We start from the raw sequence: 6085 nt of genomic DNA, 5'->3' as shown, positions 1-6085 counted from the left end.
ATTGGGATTTGAAAAAGTTGAATTGTTTATTATATTTTATATGAGGATTTGAAAAAAGTGTAATGATGAGATGAGATGAGAATTTTATGTTTTGTCTTGTGTCTCAAATCTGCCCTAAAAGTTGAGCGTTGTCAACCATAAGTTTTACATTCATTTAAAAAATATATTATTTTATATTTTTATCATATTTTATTTATAAATTATTTATTATATTTTATATGAGGATTTGAAAAAAATGTAATGATGAGATGAGATGAGATGAGAATTTTATGTTTTGTCTTGTGTCTCAAACCTGCCCTAAAAGTTGAGCGTTATCAACCATAAGTTTTACATTCATTTAAAAAATATATTATTTTATATTTTTATCATATTTTATTTATAAATATATCTAAAATCATTTTTATTATATAAATAAAAAAATAAAATAATATACTTTTAAATAAAGATATAAAATGTAAAGTTTATATCTAAAATTTTTCTTAAAAAATTAATGTTATGACTATCATAAGAGTTGAGCAATAGTCATATTTAAATAAAAATTATGTTACATATAATCACTGTGGATGTTGTATTTCGTGGGCCTGGATAATTTCACTCGGTCAATGCTTATGCGATCACCTGCATAGTAATAATGGGGGACCTTGGGGTCCGTTGATTTTTCGATACTTAAGTCAGTATGGTGCTAAGAATAAAAATGAAGTATATTGACGATGATAGTGTTAAATTTTTTACCTGTGTGTTGTAAATAGTGTTTATTTATACTTGCCGACCTGGTCTCCACGATAATGGAGCGTTGCATAGCAGAAGATCATATATTTATGCTGTCCACTCACTGAACTATCATTTTGCCGTCAGTTCGCCGAGCTATGAAATGCTCAATGTTACTGAGTGTTGTTCGAGCCTTAGATCGTAGTGAATGCGGCATATATTCTGTCTTGAGCCATTTCCATCTCATTAGTGTTAGGTGTGAACCGCCGCAAGTTTTCTCTTTTGGCATTGAATGCTATATTCATTCCCTCTTAAGCCTTACTTGCATTTCCTGTATTTTTTCCTGATGTAAGCATGATTCGACCCGGGTCTTATACCCGAGCCTTGACTCAGATGCTACCGTTTAACCCAGTCTATATTATGTACCTAGGCCCTAATACTGACCTTGTCTCCAGCTTGATCCTGCCCAGACCTTATATCTGGGTTTTAATCAGGGCCTTGCCTTTAGGCCAATCCAAGAAATTTTCTCCCTTCACAATCACTTTTATATTTTTTTATATATTTTATTGATGTAATTAATTAAAATAATTATTTTATATTAAAAAAGTGACGCAATCAATAACATTAATAAAGTAAACATAGAATACATAAAAGTAACTGCACATAATATTTTTATTTAAATAATAAATTCATTATTAACAAATTTATCATTTTATATAAATTTTATATATTTATTTTTAAAAAGAGTGTTCGACATTTATATAATTTATGATTATATTTAATATTATTCGTACTCTTAACTTTGATGATCTGAGGTCGTTTAGATATTTAAAATATTTTAATAAATAATTGTGAAATAATTTGAGTTAAAATATTTTATTGAATCTTAAGAAATGAGATATAAAAAGTTTAATAAAAATATTATAAACTTAAAAAATTGTTTGAATATATTTTTTTAATATTATTATTTGAAAAAGTGATATTATTTGTTTAAAATTTGAAAAATTAATATTATTTATTGTAGTTTGTTTAAGAATTTGAAAAAATTGTAATGATTAAATAATGATTATAGAAAAAAATTAAAAAATTAAAATTGAAAATATTTCGATATATGAAAATGAAACATTTGAAAATACTTTAAAACAATTGTATTGTCGAACGGACCTTTATTATTCTTTTGTTAAATTAACTCATTATCATGAATTGAATAACATATATTAAAAAAATAGTTCCGCTTTGGCGTGGTACTGTCTGTTTTGAGTATGAAACCAAAATCCAATTAGTGACTGCCACATCAATAATGTAGTAAATTTCATTATGAGGACCACTCCATCATATTTTTTTCCAAAATACCCTGAACACATTTTCATTTTTCACTCTAGGAGGCAGGATACCAAAAGCTCGACGCCACATTGGCCTTCCCCACCTGCTGCGGCTTAACCTCGACATGAAATAATACGGAATTAATTTATTAAAATTAAAATATCAACTCGTTTAAATAAATTATAAATACATCAATCTAGTTTAACACTCAGGCTTTGTTTTTGTTTTTGTTTTAGTATTTTTGTTTTATTCAATCAAAAGAGAAAGAAACAAAACAAAACAAAAAGATGAACATAGGAAGCTCTCTCGGGCATGTACTTTTACAATTAAACACTAAGATTCTCATTGCCTATCACTGGTATATTGGAACATAATACACTCTCCATTGCCTCCCCTTCCTTCTTCATCCCCAAATCAAATCTCGTCTTTAGGACAACAATGGAGTCCATACATAGCTAGGTGGAGTCCTGGATCAGAGATCAACAAGCCAAGATTCTCAAGATCTTGTGGGGCCCATTGCAATGACAATTGCGGTGGCCGTGGAACAACAACGATAGGGAGCAAAGGAACAAGAATCAAGAAGAGTACGAGCACCGAAATAAGCAGCTCCATGATCTTTGTCGCGCCCTTAAGGCCTAGTCCGTATTGAACTTACAGGACATTCTCTGCTGCATGGTTCTCTCCGAGTGAGGGGAGGTGAGGGATCTGGCTTTGGTGAAAGAGAGATGATGGTGGCCCGTGGGAGAGAGATCTGGTTTGGGTGCAGCGAGGACGCATGCTGGGTTTAATGAATGGGCTACGTGGCATGTGTACATTGGTGGCTGATTTCAACCCTTTAATGGATGTACTGATTAAAAGTTATTCTCTTAATGAAATTTAATCTCATTTAAAAAACAAACTAAGAATCTCTCAAATCAACACCTAGGCCAATCGATGGCATGACCCAAGCAATGGGCCTACCCTTAGGTTTTTTTTAATGAGTTTTTTAATTTTATAATAGGTGCCACTCCATTGGCGATAACATGGCATACTTAGCAAAATATTAACTATTTAGTATGGAATGATTCTAATATGAAGTATAGTTTAAAAAATAAATAGATTAAAATTATAGTATAAAGATTGAGCTGTTTAAAAAGAGTAAACTGCAAGAAGGGCTACTTCCCTCCCCAAACGGGCGAGTAGCTACCTTTCTAGCTCATCTTTGATTTCATCCCTAGCCATTCATACTTGTTGGATGTATGCATGAATTTCGAAGGCCGGGGTCTTGCCCACCACCCTCTAATCTTCCAAAAAATCAAATTTACATACCAACAATCCATATCAGAAAAGAAAAAATAAATAGTAGTAGTGTGTCACTATAATCTGCGACGATGATGTCAAACTCAGACAATCATATAAATATCAATTCCATACTAGGCTAGGTTTGGATAATAAAACCATTTTAACCATCCCATCTCATCTCATCTTATCATTATAATTTTCACAAATTTTCACGTAAAATATAATAAACAATTCAATTTTTTCAAATCACAAAATAATAATATTATTAAAAAATATTATAACAATATTTTATTCAACTTTCAACTTTTATCTGAAATCATCTCATTACATCTCACCATCCAAACTCCACCTAAATCAGTATACGGTAAGAATGAGAAACGGTTTTATAATGATTTGGCCCAATAATTATAAGGATAATTTTTATTGGACCTAAATTATAATTAGTTGACTGTATTGAAAAGCTCAATTGCAATTTATTGGATAACCATAGATCGGAAGTTTATTTTGGTCTATTAATAGTTTTGTTGGATTCAATAATTATTTTACAAGCCAAAAATAATATTGGACTTAATTTTGGAATTTAAGATCAGCTGTTACACTTATTAGGTGACTTGGTTGATAATATTTAGACGAGCCCTAAAATTTAGTTGGACCCAAAGACCCACGAAAAGGCCAAGCCCATTTATTCGGCATCCCAAACCCATGTATTTATAAGCCCATGCATTAATCACGCATATGTTTTAGGTGATTCCTTAGTTGGAAGGGTTTCTTATTTGTAACCGACTTACACCCGCATCTCTCAGTTTTGATAGAGTTGAAAAGACTTTCTTTTTTGTAATCGTCGAACTCACACGAATGAAGACCTACACGACTTCTATATATATATCCATGTAGCCATGCACATGTTGTCACATTCCCCATAATATAGTGTTGCCGCACTACCTCCTCACACACAATATCAACTTCTCATCCCCTCAAAACGATTTCAACAACACACGTAAGAAACACCCACGACAGTCAATATCACTTGGAGCAACCCAACATGCAGAACCTAGCTCCTCCACGTCTACTGTAACGACATGATCCTATATTTTTAGAGATAAATTACGGATAATTTTGTTAAACTCAGTAAACGAGTTAAAAACTTTAGAGAATTTATCGGATAGATTATATTTTTTAAAAAAAATTAAGGCTTTATTATTTTTATTATTATTATTATTATTATTATTATTATTTTTCCTTCAAGCTCATGAGTCATTTTCATAATAAAACTCCCCCTACCAGATTTTTTTTCTATGAATTTCAAACAATTCACTCACATGCACATTCACGTCTCTTTTTATCTAGGGTTTTCATTTGGGTTCTCAATCATATATATATATGGTACACTCACCAAAACTGCTAGGCGCATTCCCCAAGTCCTCCACCGTGAGTCTTCATTTCACGCATCAAACCAATGCATGCATGGCTTCATCCATTTCCTCCGCATGCACGTCATTGTGCCTATTTATACACTTCATGCACAGCCTTGCACATATAGCCTTTCATATATCCTAGGGTTTTCATCATCGAAACCAGCCCTCTCGTCTCGAGACCATCATGTCGTTCTCCCTCCACCATGAAGACCAAAGACAGCCATGTTTTCAACTCAATCCTCCATCGACCACTAGAAAAGTCAGATCACCTCACTGCAGCCACCAGATAGCTACCCAACAAACACCTGCACGACATAAACCCGTGCGTTAGCACTGGCCAGCCCCACGTTTAGTCCCGCGGCATGGCTACCCCATTGCACCACCTTGCCGAAGCCAAGCAAACCACGTCTTAGCTCCTCCTCCTGTCCACCTAGTTGCCCAGCTAGCAGAACCACTACACGACTTGCCCATGGAAAAGCCAACAAGCCGCTGCCATCCTCCCCTATTTTTAGCCCCTCAAAACAGAGTAAATTCGGAGCCCACCGTAGAGCCAAGCCTCCACCTTGTCAACCGTCGCTCCTCGTCGGAAATGTCCACACCACACTGCCGCAGCTTGGTTACTTTATGCCCCGGACCACCACACGTAAGTCCATCTCCCTCACGCCGTGATTCTCACTCTCCGTTCTCCCTCTATCACTCACGGCATGTAGTTTCTTCCGTAAGTATTCTCTCACTCTTCGTCTCTCTCTCTCTCTCTCTGAGCTTTGCCACCACACTCGCCACCCTCTCCTCAGCCCCCGCTTCGTCGCTTGCTTCCTCTCTCGGTAAGGATATCGCACGGCTTGTATTTTCTTCAAGAAAATACCTCTGTCTTCAAAGTTGAAATGAATTCTTAAGCTTCTGTCGGTTTTAATTATAGAAGGGTAGATTCTTTTAATTTAATTACATATTTGTCCCTTAGTTATACGTCAAACAACATATGTATTGAACTTATATCTTATATTGAGCTTTAATTTTTACATGGGCTCTTATCCTTGGGCTGAAGTCTTTTTGTTACAAAGATTAACAGTTTAGAATATTTTAGTGTTAGGAAGAATCTAAGTTTAGGAAATATAGACTATTTTAGTAGTTTATGTTTTAAATAAAGTCACAGGTTTAATTAGAAATTTATGAAAATTGTGTGTTTATTTTTATAGACGATCGACTACGCGCTGAAAATAGTGAATTAGCGTTGCAAGATAAGTAGTATGATCATACCCTTACACGTATGTACGATAAACTGGTTGTCTTTTATAAAAATATTATGCATGTATACCCTTCATTGGAAGCCCCTTTTTACGTACATAAATCATATTTTA

Source organism: Juglans regia, chromosome 10 (genome assembly GCF_001411555.2).
Source record: "Juglans regia cultivar Chandler chromosome 10, Walnut 2.0, whole genome shotgun sequence".
NCBI lineage: Eukaryota > Viridiplantae > Streptophyta > Magnoliopsida > Fagales > Juglandaceae > Juglans > Juglans regia.
Note: the sequence above shows the minus strand (reverse complement) of the source record.